Source organism: Trachypithecus francoisi, unplaced genomic scaffold, assembly GCF_009764315.1.
Source record: "Trachypithecus francoisi isolate TF-2019V2 unplaced genomic scaffold, Tfra_2.0 Lachesis_group6, whole genome shotgun sequence".
Lineage (NCBI taxonomy): Eukaryota > Metazoa > Chordata > Mammalia > Primates > Cercopithecidae > Trachypithecus > Trachypithecus francoisi.
In genome coordinates, this window is record NW_022681471.1 from 61,635,724 (window position 1) to 61,643,235 (window position 7,512).

A 7,512-nucleotide genomic window follows, 5' to 3' on the forward strand; every position below is an offset into this window, starting at 1 on the left:
TGCAATCCCATTCAAAATAGCCACAAAAAGAATAAAATACCTAAGAATATAGCTAACCAAGGAGGTGAAAAACCTCTACAGCAAGAATTACAAAAGACTGCTTAATGAAATCTGAGATGGCACAAACAAATGGAAAAACATTCCATGCTCTTAGGTAGGGAGAATCAATATTGTTAAAATGGCCATAGTGCCCAGACAATTTACACATTCGATGCTATTCCTATGAAACTACCAAGTCAATGCTATTCCTATCAAACTGCCAATTTCATTACAGAATTAGAAAACTGTACTTTAAAATTCATTTGGAACTAAAGAAGAGCCCAAATAGCCAAGGCAACCTTAAGCTAAAAGAACAAAGCTGGAGGCATCACATTATCTATCTTCAAACAATACTAAAAGTCTACCGTAACCAAAATAGCATGATATTGGTACAATAGAAAGGACACATAGGCTAATGGAACAGAATAGAGACTCCAGAAATAATGTCACCCACCTACAACCATCTGATCTTCAACAAAATTGACAAAAACAAGCAATGGGGAAAGGACTCCCTATTGAATAAATGGTGTTGGAATAACTGGTTACCCATCTGCAGAAGACTGAAACTGGAGCCCTTCCTTACACCACATACAAAAATTAATTCAAGATGGATTAAACACTTAAATGTAAAACCTAAAATTATACAAATTCTGGGAGATAACCTAGGAAATGCCATTCTGGACAAAGGACCTGGCAAAGATTTTATGACCAAGATGCCAAAAGCAATTGCAACAGAAACACAAATTGACAAATGGAACCTAAATAAACTAAAGACTTTCTGCACAGCAAAAGAAACTATCAACAGAGTAAACAGACAACCTATTAAATTGGAGAAAATATTAGCAAATTATGCATCCAACAAAGGTCTAATATCCAGAATCTGTAAGGAACTTAAACAAAGTAACATGCATAAAACAAACAACCCTATTAAAAAGCAGGCAAATGACGCAGACACTTTTCAAAAGAAGGCATACATACACCCAGCCAACAAGCATATGACAAAATGTTCAATAGCACTAATTATTAGAGAAGTGCAAATCAAATTCAAAATGAGATTCCATCTCACACCAGTCAGAATTGCTATTGTTATTTTTATTTTTATTTTTATTTTAAGTTCCAGGATACATATGCGGAACGTGCAGGTTTGTTACATAGGTAAATGTGTGTCACGGTGGATTGCTGCACCTATCAATTCATCACCTAGGTATTAAGCTCAACATACATTAGCTCTTTGTCCTGATGCTCAGCTCCCCCCGCCCCCTGACAGGCCCCAGTTTGTGTTGTTCCCCTCCCTGTGTCCCTGTGTTCTCATTATTCAGCTCCCACTTATGAGTGAGAGCATGTGGTGTTTGGTTTTATTTTCCTGTGTTACTTTGCTGATGATGATGGCTTCCAGCTCCAAAAGACATAATCTCATTCCTTTTTATAGCTGCATAGTATTCCATGGTGTATATGCACCACATTTTCTTTGTCCAGTCTATCATTAATGGGCATTTGAATGATTCCATATCTTTGCTATTGTGAGTAGTGTTGCAATAAACACACGTGTGCATATATCTTTATAATAGAATGACTTATATTCCTTTGGGTATATACCCAGTAATGGGATGGCTGGGTCAAATGGTATTTCTGATTTTAGATCCTTGAGGAATCACCACACTGTCTTCCACAATGGTTGAACTAATTTACCTTCTCACCAACAGTGTAAAAGTGCAGAATGGCTATTATTAAAAAGTCAAAAAATGACAGATGCTGGTGAGGTGTTGGGAAAATGGAACACTTTTTGCTTCTAACATAGACTCCTTTATATGTTATATCTACCTCTTTTGCCATCCTCACCCCTACCTCCAGCTCAATCAAGTTGTAGCAATGCCCTGTTCTCAGAATCTCTGCCTTTTCACTTATCTCATGACTTTTCATTCTTGGATTGTTGTAGTTGCTTCCAATCTTGCCTCTTTCCAATCCAATTGCCATCCTAGATTGGTCTACCTTTCACACAAACCTTCTGAAATCTTCAATGGCTTCTGATCACCCATCAATTAATAATAAGCATAGACTCAATTTATTGAGTGTCTCATAAGTGAAAGATGTTCTTAGGAAACTTCTACTCTTAATCTTCGCAGCAAATCTGCCAGTTGTGATTATCCACAATTTTAAAAAACAGGAAATAAACTCCAATGATTAAAAATCAAAATACAATATGAACCTGAAAGCCTGTGTGATTTGCCTTGTTTAATTCCTCAGCCTCCATCTTTTCCTCCACTTGCTCCCAATCTCCAGTTGCCATATTGCTTCATTATCGGTCCTTTAACCTGAAATGTTTTCCTTCTCATAATTTCCTGGCCGACTATATACATCCATCAGGTTTCAGTTCTTTAAAGATACATACCTTAACCTACCTAGCCTAGTTTTGTTTCTCTTAATTGTATTTACTTAATCTTACCATCACTCTGTGAGTTCCTTGAAGGTAAATGCTTTGTCTTATTCATGCATATGTTTCCAAGCAATATGGAGAGTGTGGCAGTTATTGTCATTAACAAAACTTACTATCATTTTCTGCACTACCTACAACGTGTCAGACAGTTTACCAAACACTTTTATGTACTCAATTATTTTAATCTTCACAATGATGCTTTTAGGTTGGCATCACCGCCCTCTTTTTAACAATAAAGAGACTGACGCTGGAGAAAGTAATTTACCCAAGATTCATAGTTATTAAGTGGTAGAACCATAGATTATAAATATGCCTAACCCAAAAGTTTAGAGTTGAGGTTCTTTGGCCCTTCACTCTCTATTTCCATTCCCCACATTTGGCAAACTGCACAAATTCTGTAAATATTGTTCCTATTTTTCACTACTTTACAAGGTTACAGTAAAAAATGAACGCTGAAAAAATTAGATATGAATGTATTGAAGAGGAAGCAAGTATTTAAGACAGAGGTCCCTTTTAGACAGGAAAAAGGAAGAGGAAGTGTAGGACAGGCAGGGACGACTGAACCTGCTATTTCAGAAACCAAAAGGACAACTCCCAGAAGGAAAGGGCAGCTTACAAAGTATTCCCTCAAGAAGGGAGGAGGACTGGAGAATGGAGGCATTTCCCTGTGCTAAGAGATAACAAAAGTTGATAAAGTGGTCATGACAGGCACCATTTGCTCTGTCCCTACAAGCACAAGTAACATGAGTTTTATTTATCTGTTCTTCACTGATTACATTTTATTTCGGCCATTTTCTCCCTCAGGTATCTAGTTCTTTCAAGCATGGCCTCAGTTGCCAGCAGGAAAGTTCGTGTTCTCCTCCATTCCCAAGCAGGGAAGGGGAGTAAGGGCAGCAGGATTGCAGAGTCAATTTGCTCTTCCCGCTCCACCTCCCCTGAGCCTCACAGATGAGACAATAGAAGAGGACTTACCTGGAGTTTATCATCCCTAGGTTTCCAGATCATTCCCCAAAGCCAGTGGGGATTCTACTTCCTCTTCACCAGCATTCCCTGGAACGGACCCTCGCCTAGGCTACAGAGGCACTTGTTTCCCAGCCAATGGTGAGTGCATGGGCCTCTGGCCCTTACCAATGGCCAAGGATAAGGTCAGGGCTGGGTATGGGAGTTGAGCCTGAAGCAGCAGTGAAGAGGCTGACCCTGTGTTGCTTCTGTAAAGTAGACTCAGTGGAAACAATGAGCTCCATTAAAGTGTATTACACCAGCATGTCAGGCCCTAGGGAGGTGAGTGGGAAGACAAGAACCTCAGCCAGTGGGGCGGGGGTAGGGGGTAGGAGTGGAGACTTAAGATTATGCTAAGACATTATCAGCCCATTCTGCCTTCTATTATTCAACTCTAAGTTTCCAAAGGTGAGAGGTGCAAGGAAGAACAGAGAAAGTGATTATTGTCCTCACTTAGGTTGTACTCTTAGAACGGAATGATCCGGGAGGTTTCAGTATTCTGAGCTCAACCATCTTAATGGCCTCCAATAATTTTGCAGATGTTTCAAATGTAAGAAGTAAAAAATCCTGTTTAGTACAGAAGAGCAAAAATGTCAGTGAGTAAATGATCAAAATCATCCAAGAAGACAAGGCAATCTAAAAGAAGGGCAAACTCGTTGTTGATTTCTAAGAAGCAATTTATTTGCATAGATGAGACATTTCTTTTTTTATATAAAAACAAGTTTTTAATTACTAGTTTTTCACAAGAAACCACATTTTCTGAATTTAAGATTGAAGTGGCACAGCATTTCTGATATGTAAATTTAAATAAACATTATCTCATAATCAAAATTTCAGATGTCGTCTTTAGATTAACATTTGGTAAATTATCTTCTTGATTAAGAATAAAGTTACAGAGTGCTTTGGGGCTCGTAGTTCATTTATTACCAGGTCTTAATTCCCCAAATTATTATTATTTTTTATTACACGTTAAGTTCTAGGGTACATGTGCACAACGTGCAGGTTTGTTACATATGTATACATGTGCCATGTTAGTGTGCTGCACCCATTAACTCTTCATTTACATTAGGTATATCTCCTAATGCTATCCCTCCCCACTCCCCCCACCTCACAACAGGCCCTGGTGTGTGATGTTCCCCTTCCTATGTCCAGGTGTTCTCATTGTTCAATTCCCACCTGTGAGTGAGAACATGCGGTGTTTGGTTTTCTGTTCTTGCGATAGTTTGCTGAGAATGATAGTTTCCAGCTGCATCCATGTCCCTACAAAGGACATGAACTAGATGAGACATTTCTTAGATGAATTAACGTTTAGATGAATTATTTTGATGGGGATAAAAGAAATATTATAGAACAATGCCTCCCAACAGAAATATAATGTGAGTCACATATCAAATTAAAATATTTTTAGTTGCCACTTAAAAAAAGATACTAAAGTTTTGACACAAAATTTACAAAATGCCATTGCAATATGTAGTCAATATTTTTAAAAAATGTTACTTATTCTTTTGTCACATTAAGTCTTCAAAATCCAGTATGATTTGCATGCATATGGCACATCTCATTTTGGACTAGCGACTTTTCAAGAGCACAATAATCACATATGACTAGTGGTTATCACATTGGATAGCACAGTTAAAGAAGGACGATTACATGACTTAGAACCTGATTCTGCAAAGTTTTTAGAGAAGAATGAAAACTGAAAGATGTGGACATGATTATAAATGGTTGACAAACACGCTACATGATTGCTATGTACCAGATGCCATGATAACTGCAAACAGGAATGAGGTTTGATCTCAGCCTGGAAAGAGTGCATTGCTTTTGCATAAAACCTGGTCCGGTAGATTAGTGATTTCACTTGGGTATTAAGAAACGATAACAAAAGGCTGTTTTTAAAAAGAAAGTTATGAAGAATGGGAGGGTGGGAGGGGTATGGGTAATGAGAAATTACTTAATGAGTACAATGTACATTATTCAGGTGATGGACACACTAAAAGACCCAACTTCACCACTCTGCAATATAGTCATGCAACAAAACTGCACTTGTACCCCATAAATTTACACAAATTTTAAAAAGAAAGAAAGAAAAAGGAAATTATGGACCATTTGACTAGTTGCTGTTGTTTTTAACACTGTGGTTTATGTTATGGGTACGGTACTAAGTGTCCATAAGAGAGAATAATTTGTAATAAATAAAGACCATGATGGGTGCAGCAAAACATTCACCCAACTATTGGTCCATGACTCCCAAACTGTAGCCAAAAAAAAAATTCATCTAGAGGACTTGTGAAAACAGATACCTAAGACCTACTCCCAGTGAGTCTGAATCTGTAGACTTAAAGTGGAGTAATGCTGATGCTGCCAGTCTGTGAATCACACAGAGAATTAGTCTAGGCTGTTCTTCTCTTAATGATTTCCTTTGAAAAGGTTTTGAAAAACTACTACAAAAATGTGACATGTCACATTCAACATGCTTTTGCAACCTCAGAAACTAAGAAGGCTTAGAAGGTAGAAATGCTGGATTTTGGAACTTCAGAATTTTTTCTGCTGTCTGTTGGAAACAGGCAGTTTTCTAAGCATGGCTGGAATATTTGCAAGTCATTAAACAAAAAGCCCATTGACTTCCACAGGAATCCCACTTGAATAAACTGGGGTTTGTACCTCTCAAATCGCTTTCACATATGTTCTCTCCTGCTAGCATTAGAGGCTTTATGTGACAAAATGGCCTAAGGTGGTTGTGTAAAAACACAGAAACCTCAACCTTTACCTAAGATTCATGCTGTACTTATTTTTAAAATTGTAGTTACAAATATGTTTAAAAGACAGCCAACTATTAAAATTTTACTTTAGCAGTTGTGTGTGTTTCAGGGGAAAAGACAATGGAAAAAACAGTCTATTAACAGGTGATACAAACCTTACAGTTCACACAAGAGAACATAGGGAGAACTGACCACTTTTATCCACTCACATATTTGTAAATATTAATCCCCTGTGTATTTATTTTCTTTTATTTTTCCATCCTGTGGATTTTATCTTGATATTTAGGCACAGTCTACGATTATAATTTGGAACTTGGAGTATGGTTTCCACAAACTTAAAAACCTGGTATCATGTCCACTTCCTACACAAAGCTGCCATAGATATTAGCATAAATTAATGCAGTGAGGAGTGCAAAGACTGCCTCAATTGTTAGCAGAATGTTCTTACCACTTCAAGTGTGGTATGAAATCAATCTGGTAAATATTTATAACCCATTAAGGGATTTTTCTGACCCCACTGAAATTCTTCATATATATATGGAAATGAACATGATACCAGGTTTTCTAATTTTAGGAAAACATACTACATGTTCCAAATCACAATCAGAAACTATGCCTAAATATAGAAATAAAACCCATGGGAGGATGAAAAATAAAATATATATTACATACCAAATACACCTATTAATATATTATATATGGCATATATGTGTGTATATATATATATATATATATATATGATTTCACAAGAAAGTTATCTAACTTTTACTCGTCAAAGAAAACGACACCATTAGAAGCTGTTCCTGTTCCATAACATAATGGACAGGGAAAATGAAAAAAATATAAAAACATTGGGACCAACCAGCAGATTAACATCTTTCTATTCCTTTATCCCTTTGTCTATCTGGGTGAAGTAGAGACAGGAAGAAGTTACTAGAATTTTAGAGACTTACAAAATAAAATATGAATTAATAGATGTTTCTATCAGTCTTTTTTTTTTTTTTTTTTTTTTTTTTTTTTTTTTTGAGACAGAGTCTCCCTCTGTCGCCCAGGCTGGAGTGCAGTGGCGTGATCTCGGCTCACTGCAAGCTCTGCCTCCCGGGTTTATGCCATTCTCCTGCCTCAGCCTCCCTGAGTAGCTGGGACTACAGGCGCCCGCCACCTCGCCGGGCTAGTTTTTTGTATTTTTTTAGTAGAAACGGGGTTTCACCGTGTTCGCCAGGATGGTCTCGATCTCCTGACCTCGTGATCCGCCCGTCTCGGCCTCCCAAAATGCTGGGA